This window comes from Falco naumanni, chromosome 15 (genome assembly GCF_017639655.2).
Source record: "Falco naumanni isolate bFalNau1 chromosome 15, bFalNau1.pat, whole genome shotgun sequence".
Taxonomy (NCBI): Eukaryota; Metazoa; Chordata; class Aves; order Falconiformes; family Falconidae; genus Falco; species Falco naumanni.
The window spans coordinates 19,962,726-19,973,043 of NC_054068.1; the positions used below are offsets into that span (position 1 = coordinate 19,962,726).

The following is a 10,318-nucleotide window of genomic DNA, read 5'->3' on the forward strand; positions in this document are numbered from 1 at the left end:
CTTGATTTTTCTTTACTGTTTAACTAGACCTACTGCCATTCCCACCTCGTTTGATAGGATTGCATTATATTACTATAGGATCAATGACTCTTTTTGTTATTCAGCAATGTAATGGAAGAAAGTCCTTAGCATTGCATCTCTTAATGAAGGAGCTGTGATTTAAAAATTCCTTGCCATGCATGTGCTGCAGCAAAAGGTGGTAGCTGTTGTTTTGCATGTAAACCAGGCATACACTATTTACTATGGCATACTGGTAGGTAAAAGGATCTGCCAATGTAGTTATGTATTTTCAGCACAGGGAGGCACTGGGGAACCATCTGTCGGTTTTTTGGCTCAGACTGCAGGCCACGGCAGTGTAGCCGTGGTGCACCATGTTCAGGGCAGAGACCCACAGAACTCATTCTGTCACATAAGGACGTTAGATGGTTCCAACTTATATGTCAATATTGTTTCTCATTTATTGATAACTTTTAGATAAAAATCACAATGTCTTTCCCATCTTGCATATCATGCTATTTTCTAAATACTCATATTTATAGCTCTCTTAGTTCTGCTTTGATATATGTGCATTTCCAATGTTATATTCTGCTGTAACTAATACAATAAGGGCAGCACCTTGCACAACAAAAATAACTTGGAATCTGATTTAATTTTCTATGCCTCTGAAGTAGCAAAGTTTGGCAATTATATTAACAATTGGTCCTTCAGTGTAGTTTGCATTAGCATAGTTCTTGTAGTCTCTTTGAAAAGCAGATCAAATTGCAATCTCCCATGCTGTGAAGCAACATGATCAAATCAGCAGATATGAGCAGCTTCTGGGTTTTATTGAATTCCTTCAATACACAAGCATTGAGCCACTACCTTGGGCCCTAGTGTGATATGAAGTCTTGGTTTTGTGGACTTACATCAGAAAGCTTGTTAACTGTGCTGAAAGTAGAAAGATTACTAATTTTATGAGGAATATAAGGATTTTCTCGTGCTCTGTGGCAGCCACCATAGGTGTGTTAGCCAAAGAAACTGAGAGAGGAATGCTTACACCCTCAGCCACTTAGTAATTAACATACCTGCTATGTTGTTCTGCATAGCTAGAGAGGCTAGCACACTGTACCATGCTGCTTTTCACAATGGTCTTGTCCAAGCATCCTTAATCTGAAATAAAAAGTAGTCAGGATTGATTCTGAGATGCTTCACACAGCTACAGTAACAGCTACTTACTAAAATCACACATAATACATTGTACAGAAAAAGTGTAATATACACAATCTTCAGTCACAAGTAATTTTTTAATCATTCTGTAATGTGATTTATTGCTTCTAGAGAATCTACAGAATTTTTATTTAATATTAAAAATGGCTGTGAATAATGATAACTTCTCCATTAAATGAAGCAAATGTTTTTACTGGCAGAAGTTTCTAGCACCATTTTCTTATTATATATGCATTATAATCTAATTATGTATGAATTTTAATAGACTTTAAGGCTAATAGACTCTGAAGTCATCCAATCTCATATTATTCTTACATTTGACTCTTCAGTCTAATAACATGATCTGGGTTTAGGCATTCTTATTTCTTATGTTCTAGTATTGAGTCAGACCAAAAAGTCCTTTCAGCAGCCAAAACCAGCTGCCATGGGAAGAACATAAGGACAAGCCACATACTCGCCCCACATACTCTCTGCCATTTAGCCAATTACAGCTGAGGAGTTTCCTAAGCCAGGTATGGTTTCTGCATGTTTTGTAAAGCTTTGTGGACATTTACTCTGTAGGCTTTCTAAGTCTGTCCTTGATTTGGTGTAAACTTTTAGCAGTGCAGTTTTGGTGCATGCTATGTGAAGAAGCACCTCCGTGTTTTTTTTTTTTGTTTGCTGGTCTCCTGTTAGCTTTGTCTGGCCCTCACAGTTCATATGTTGGAAGAAACAGTGAATAGTTGATCCCTGTTCATCCTTTTCACAGTCCTTATTTGATTAAACCCTACATCTGTCAGTGATTCCTTATTTCCAGACTGAAGAGTTCTTGCATACATCATCAATGCCTATATAGAAACCATTCCACACTTTTAATCATCCCTGTTGCCTTCTCTCCTCATTCAGTTCTTTTATATTCTCTTTGAAACAGAGCAACACACTAGTTCTGAAGTTCAAGAGTTCAGGTAAACTGCAGTGTTCTGCAGGGGGAGAATGAAAGAAACTAAGTTTCATGGAGGTGTAATATCCCTCATTTCAAGTCTGTTTCACCCTGCTACAGTGTAAAAAGGAGGATAGCTTGGATGTTGGTACTTCAACTACTGTCAAAAATATTGTTTTGAAAATTGGGGATTAGTTTAGTTTAGTTTACATTCAAACCACAAAAATAATAATTTGTGCTTTTTTGCCTCAATGCCAGTCTGTGCTGTAGCATTTAGAAGACATTGTTCCAAAGGTCACTGTGTCATTCTTCCTTCACTTAGTCCAGATGCTCCACAATCATAGAATTCCTCATGTGATGCAATTACCATGTAATCCTTAAACCACAGGTTGTTCTCTGTCTGGTACAGCTTTGTATCTGTTTGCTGTGTCCAATTTCATGCTTAAACCATTAAAAGTCAAGTATCATTTAAATATGCCGTTATTTGGTATTGTGTGAAAACCAGTTTTAACTGTGTGTTGTTTTTTCTTGGTAGCTTTGTGCTTTCTTATGCCCATCTGAGAAGCATTTCTCCTCAATGGTATTGAATGGTTTATCTTTAATATCTGTTCTTTACCTACACAGAAACTGTGTGACTACTTTTTTTCATGATTGCTGGTTTCCTGTCTTTTGAGTTGCTATACATTAACCAATTTGTGTGGTATCCGACCACAAAACTACTGCAACTATTGCTACAGCTCTGCTGCCTTGGTTCCCCTTCGTATTAGCTGGATGTACTTCATGTTGGTATAGCAAAATGTTTGCTATGTGTAATATATCTATACACAGAGTGCTGGTTTGGGGCATATTTTGAGGTCTGTTACTGTGTGAAAAACAGACTATATAGTAGAGAAAACTGGGCTAGACACCGATGCTGAGTGTCAGTTGCTCAAATAATTAGCCTCCTCCCTCTGATAAATCACAGATCCAGTCACAAACTTTATCCAAATTCTAGTTCTCTGATTCAGGTTTTGAACAATGTTAGGTTGAATCTATGGTTTAGGAGGATTGCTACGTTACTGCTTATCATCCTGTAGTACTATCTTCTATGCAAGGTTATACAGACATCAAGAAGAAAACTCCAAAGCATATAAACCCAGAATTTAAACAGACTTTCAAACAGAACTTAAATTTTGAAAACTGTTCGCCCTTTCTATGTTATCTGAGAGCAGTCACCTTCCGTAAGCTTGCCAAAATGAGGAAATATCCAATAAAACGGTGTCAGATATACTCTTTGAGAGAATTTTTTCTCCAGCTCAGCAAGGCATCTTTGCAGCCCATGAACACAGCAAAACTTTTCACAAGTTATGTTAGGATGAGGTCTAAGCAGAAGAGTGAAATTGCCTCACAATGGTATATCCTTTGACAGGAAATCATGAGACCAATTTATCTGCCACAAGAAAGCTCATACAGATTTCTTGCTTTCAGCAGAAAATTTGCTTTTATGTCACACGATAGCAGTATATATTTTCTGCTGCTTCTTCGGCTTGTAATCTGAGCAGCTTCACTTCCAGCTGCCAAACACTGACAGCCAAATCACTTTCACCATACCATGAAGCTCTTAGGAGTATTAGTCTAGTAATGTATTGGCAACGTAGCGTGGTAGCAATATTTAAAGCATCCTAAGCTGTTTATAGCATATTAATAAAAAAAAAAAAAAAAGAAAAAAAAAGTTTACCCACTAAATCCACTTTCCTAAACTACTATGTCCAGACTGTCTCTGGGAAGCTTCCCCTTTCCAACGTGTCCACAGATGTCTCTAAAATACCATTTTGCAGTTTAAAACATGATAGGTTAGTTCACTGCCCTCTGTTCAAAATGCCCTTCACTCAGTGTTAATCCTAGAAGTGGGTTAAATGAAATGGTGGAATTTTATTAGAATTGTCATTTTTTACTGTCCTTGTATTATTTGCCCACTAGAGCTATCAGAATAATTGTCCTGATTTAAGTTTGATCCTAGCTATGATTTGAATAAAAGGATTAGAATGATGACCTTCAAAAGTCCCTTCCAACCCTGATTTTCCTACAATTATGTTTTTGCACTGACACGTTTGACACAGCCTGACACAATGCTACTCACGATGCTGCTGATTAAACCATTTTCCCATGATTAACCATTCCCAGCTGCCTGTGTCCCCCAACCTGGAAGGGAAGTATGTCCTTACAGGAATCATCAAGCAACAATTTTTAACTTAACACGCCCAAAGGATGGGACAGTAAGTGTCTACACAATTTAGATGCATGTGTAGGCTACCTATCTCTTTCATTGGGAAGTGATATCAGCCAAACAGCAGATCAGGCACTTACTTTTACATGCACTGACAGCTGAAGCTCAGATCTTAACAATTAATTTTGTTAATCTTGTTAATTTTGTTTGGTTTTTTAATGAAAGAAACTTTGGTAAAATCTGGGTCTTTCTTATTTGTTTCTTACCTGTAGTCAGTTTCCGTACTCCTGTCCAGTTTTTTGATGTGATCATCTGGATTTAAAGGATAGAAAATAAATGGGTGGTCTATGTACATTACATCTCCACATCTAAGAAGACCATTTGCTTTATAGATGCATCTGTTAGTGGGATTACATACATGTTTCAGATCCAAAGAGCCATAATTATAAAATGAAGAAAAAAACCCCAACTTTACACATCCCTTAAACTCAGTTACACTTTCATCAGTTCATTTTTTAATGCACTCACTAAAGAGGAACTCTCAGGTTGTTTCTTATAGGCTGCAGTGAAGTCTCTCAATAACTATGATCAGGGTCAGATCTTTTTTCCTTCCTTTAGTGTTTGAACAATTTAGTACTGAAAATGAGTGAGTGAAACCTTAATGAGACTAGATAAAGACCAACATTTCCCTCAGTAAGTTACTAAATGACTAACATCAGTTTCAGTTCTTCTGGATGCACTTGTGTTTCCAGAAATGGATTCACTTTTGTCAGTAAACACTTGGATCTAGCAGCAGCAGTGTTGTGTCTTTTCAGTTTGAACTAGCAAATTTCCTAAGCCCCGTATTTCTCAGCAACTCCTCTGACACCCTGCCCAACTGGGATACCAAAGAAGGTGTGACACTGAATGAAATTGCTTATTAAACAGAAGAATAGTGGTCTCCTTGCCTTTTCATTATATGTGAGCTAGAATCCTGAAATGCTGCTGTTTGACTCATGCCACATGACAAACAAGATTTCTTTTGCTTTCCTGGACAAGTATGTCACTGTGCCCTGGCCACTCCTACAGTCTTCTAAGACTTGTTAGCCTTACAACAGCATGCTGAATTCTTTTTCTCCAAATCTTCTCTTCACCTGAAAAGTATCTTGCCTGCAGATCAAAACCACCTTGTTAGCTGTCTGCCTCAGAGGGTGCAAACAGTTTCTCTGCACAGCAGAAAATGCCAAGTTCTATCACTCACGCAACATGCTGGGAAGTTGTTGTAATTCATGCGAACTTGTGCAAAACATAAGCTGTCCCTGAGGGTTCAACCTATTCAGTTTTCAACACAATATCATTTCAAATCCTTTTCCCCATATATTCTTCCTACACAAAATCCTATCTCCCTTTTCTATCTTCCTGTGCCACCTTTTATTATTATTTTTTTAATTCCATATTTTGCCTTGCTTCAATTTCAAAATTCTTCAGAGTTTCAACCCAGAACACCAACTCTGAGTAAATCTTGAGTAAAACTCCCAGTACCTGAAATCCCAGCAATCTTGCTACGAATTTCTCACTCGCAGATTCTAAAAAAAATCTCTTTGACTGAGGAGGAATTCTGCAATTCAGCTTGTTAGCCATTAGATCCTCACAATTTACTGTGAAGCCCTATTACATGGATGATTTACAAGGACGAATTGATTTGCTTTGGCAAAATGTGAGCCAAAAGAGTAATAAGATATCTTTAATACAGATTAAAGGTTTGAAGATAGGAGAGATGACAGTGATGGGATCTATTAATTGTGGCTATTCTACCTTGGCAAACGGCTAGGCTCTGATGTTCTAGGTTGATGCTCATGCAAGCCTGCATTTCTGTACTCCCACTGACCAGTTGCTCTCTTCCCTTCTTTCTGACCCTGTTCCCCACTGTAACCAAATTTAGCCTGAAAGACACTGAGGAACCTATTTCAAGCCTTGTTTACTGTCCTAATGCTAGGCAGCAGCAGCATGGGGAACAGTATGTAAAGTGCTGAGGAAGCAGGGAGAAGGGAAAGGAAAGGGAAGTATCCTTGCAGCCCTGGCTCAAACACATGTCAGATTGTGTTCTGGGACTGCACTACTGCAACTACAGCCTGAGTTTAACAAGACCAGTGACTTTCTAAAAAGTCTGCTAACCCATCCAACGTTTGAAAAAACGTATCTGTGCTAAAGGTAAGAAGTCAATATACTCTTCAGGCAGTCCAGAAGTGGAACCATCCTCTGGCTAATTTCACAAAACCAGGCTATAAATTGAACTGAATGTCTGGCATATTTACGGGATCTTCTATATTTAAAGTTTTACTCTGAAGAAATATTATTACATAACCCAGTGTTGCTATTAAAAAAATGCACACTCATCTCTTAAGAAAAATACTTGTTTATGACTGTCCCCCTTTCAGGTCAGCTGCAACATGTAAGTATTATTACAGGTCTGTCACAATTGTACTAAACCCAAAATACGTTGTAAAAGTATGACTGACTTCAACTGGGCCTCAAACCATTCTTGAGAAAGAAGGGATTAAACTTGCTTTTTGCCTCCTGAGTTGAGTTGCAAGGGCTGATCTTTGTTTAAAAATACCTAAACAATTATCTTGATCTGTGGACAGTGAAGAAAGATCATACTGGTGTGCGCTTTTATTTTAGCACTTCTTTTTCAAAATAAAGTCATGAGTAAACAATGGCCAGGATGCCTAATGATGTAGGAAAACTTAGAAGGGTAAATCTGTTGTGTCAAGGAGCACTGGAAATCCTTGTGGTACAGAGAAAATAATTATTAGGGGGCTGGGGCAATTCCCAGGTTCTTTAGAAAAAATCTGTATTCTCTTAATGAAGCTTAAAACCAAACAAGTCTGCTGTTCTGAATGTGAACTTTAAGAATTGTCTACTTGTGGCAAATGAAAACAAAATGTATAGCTCTTGTCTTCCTAAGTGCCTTACACCCCTGTATACGTTAGTTTTTATCAATGCATAGGCTTATGGAGGTTTTTGGGTAGGCCTGACTTCTCACCAGTTGATTCCTTCCTGGCCTTGGGCACAAGTTCAAAATTGTGCATATGAACATCACTTATTTAAAGCTGAATACTTGGGCTAGTCTGTGATGTTGGAAGGAAAGAAATATCACAGCTCTGTATTATAATATTTTCCAAAGACAAAGAGAATTTAGGGGAACTCAAGAAGAGATGTCATAGTGGTATCTGCAGGAAAAAATGAGATAGGCAGCAGACACTGTCTATACACTCAGTAACAACGAAGATGATTCAAGGAAATCACTGAAAATTGACCCAAATATCTTTTGTATACATGATAATAAGCATCTTGTTAAGTCTTTTGCCTTCTTTCTTGTCTAAGCGGCTTCTGCAAGTATCTATTTCACTATGCACATTTTCATTAAGGCTGGATTCTGGGTCTCAGGGATAACTTGTACTGGTGTAAAGTCAAGTGCAAAAATTGGGATGGCTGGTAAAATCCTGTGAGGTGGTAAAGTTAAGACAGCACATTTCTGAGAGATATAAATGATAATGGTTGTGTTAACATATTCTGAACTTGGTAAAATCCTGAATGAAACATGTTAAAATGGGGACAGTGATGACATGGGCTTCTGCCTACAGTGTAGATCTGCGCCAACACTTTCCTTGCCTTCACATCTTCCTTTGAAACTTGCTGGTTTTCTACTAGTGTGACTAGCTCAGTGCAATCATGCCTGGGGGTATTTGAGCCAATACAAACACTACTTAAATGGCAAAGATCAGAAGCAAACAGAGAATTCTGTTCAATCAAATAAAAGATGTTTAAGCAAATATTAGTTTTCTAGAAAGGATTGTTTCTTCTAAATAACCAGCGTGCACACTCATATCCAATTCACAGTTTTTGTCAAGTTGCCAGTGCAAGCCCTCAAGGAGACTTAAACAAAGATAACACTAATGATATTGTAGTTTCTGGTGTTTAAGCTAGCTTGTTTCTGTTGGGATTTTTTGAAAGAAGTAAAGAATATATTTTCTTAGAAGACTGATTATGTACATTAAAAAAATTCTCTAAAGTGGTAATAAACTGGCCTCTAGAGTATGAATAATGACTTTTTCCACCTCATATATAAGTGAAGAAGGTATAGTACTGCTTTTGTCAGTAGTTTCAACTGTAACAAATTCTTTTTTCATTTCTTGTAACTTTGGATACAAAACATGTGAAGGAAGCAGTATACAGCATGTGCTTTGTATAATAACAAGCTTGCTGGCATTTTACTGGCAGTTCAGACTTGTAGTTGGTTCTGTTATTTCTTGAATTTGCCTTGGATGATGATGATGACTAGTAGAATTCTGTCCTGTAGCTGCACATGGTCATGTTCCTGAACTGCTGTTAATCTACAAATGCCCTGCTGGTAAGGACTGCCCTTCTAATGGCTCTTAGAAATAGTTACACTAACTCAATTAATAGCAAGGTATCATCAACTGTAAAGCAATGCTAAGGGACCCTTCAGTGTGTCAAGGTTCTTTGCGTTCTTCGTGTGACAATAGAACCAGGCACTCAATGTGAAAACAGAAATTTGCTGTGCATATTTGAACAACCTTACAAAGGGAAAGAGCTTAATTTACTTTGTTTTTTAATGTGAATGATCCTGATCTCCCACAAGGAGACAACAAAAGAAATAACTAACATACACTGCTTGATTCATCAGCTGAAAGACCGTTACCTAGAGGTCTGGGCTTGCAGAGCAGGAGAAATAGCAATTGTGTGCTTAGCAGGCTTTCCCTAGAGAAAAGGAAGGTGGAAAGGTTTTTAGAGAAGTGCGAAGATATTCCCAGCTACCAGAACAGCATAAAGGTTTGTAAAAGAAACATTAAGATTGGTTTGAAGTGAGTATAGATATGTCTGTGTGATATCTTGAGTAGAAGGCAAGGTTGCAAAAATTAAACATACATGATATTCAGAGACACAAGTAAGAGCAATCAAACCAGTAAATGCTGACAAATGCAGTGTTTACATCAAGACCGAAAGGCCTGTGCTCTGAGCCGCCTACAACAGAAATGCCTTATCAGCACACCTGCCCTCTGGGTACGAGTGGCAACAAGTTTATAGTAAGTCATATCTCTTTCTGTTAGCTCAGCAGGAAGACAGTCAGATACTTCAAAAGGAGGGAACAAAGACAACAGGTAACAATTTACAGAGGGTGAAATAAAAGTGAGACCAAAACAAAAAAAATATCACACCATAATAACTCCCTCCTAAAAGGCACAGAAGATCTGTCCAGAAACTGCTCACAAGATGTAGTGAGGACCTGACAGCTGGCATTCCTTGAACCTCATGTCATAGCACAAGTGATCCTGCCCTGACTATTTGGACATGTGCAGGGGTATAAAAGAATGACTTGAGTGACTGAAATCAGTTTTCATTAAATAGTTTTACCCTTCCACAAAGTCTTTCGCTATGTTTTGTAACATTTCATTCCTACACGGGGCTCAATGTTGCAATCAGTTTTAGTCAGTCATACTTGTACAACCTGTAGTTTGTTTTAGTAGGGGGTAATTTCAAGTCAGCACTTGCATGGTGACTAAGCACCTGTCTTTGGGACATGCCTTTGGGTTTGTTGGATGTTGACGCCTTTCCACACACTGTAAATATACAAGGTGTGGCAGCTGCCTTGAAAAATTAAGTCTAGATTTAAACTTAGCCTTAGTTTCCTTGAGTGATTTATTGCATTTTCTTCCTCTGTCTTGTAACAGGAGGATGTGTCCTCCTCCTGCTCCCATGTCAGCGCCAAGCCACCTCCCATCATTTTTCCAAACTCCTGTCAATCAGTTGTGTATCTGTTCTACCAGATCCTGCCTTCACACAGAGATCTTTTTGACATGTCTTTCTGCAGGAATTACAGATGTTGTTGAATAATGAATTCAGTGAGGCAAGAATTTGATACTTTACAGTGCATGCAGGAGTTACCAAGTCAATGAGTACTTTTCTACTCCTGTGTTTTCATT

General features: G+C 38.1%; 1 long non-coding RNA gene across 1 annotated transcript in view; it reads right to left on the reverse strand.

Annotated features, from left to right (window-relative positions):
* Window positions 1-1,064: 1,064 nt before the first annotated feature.
* Window positions 1,065-10,318, reverse strand: part of LOC121097823 — a 62,419-nt gene continuing 53,165 nt past the window's right edge. The window contains exons 2-3 of the long non-coding RNA XR_005831096.1: window positions 4,598-4,643; window positions 1,065-1,149 (exon numbers count right to left, since the gene is read on the reverse strand). This is a non-coding gene — a long non-coding RNA (uncharacterized LOC121097823). The remainder of the gene's footprint in view (window positions 1,150-4,597; window positions 4,644-10,318) is intronic.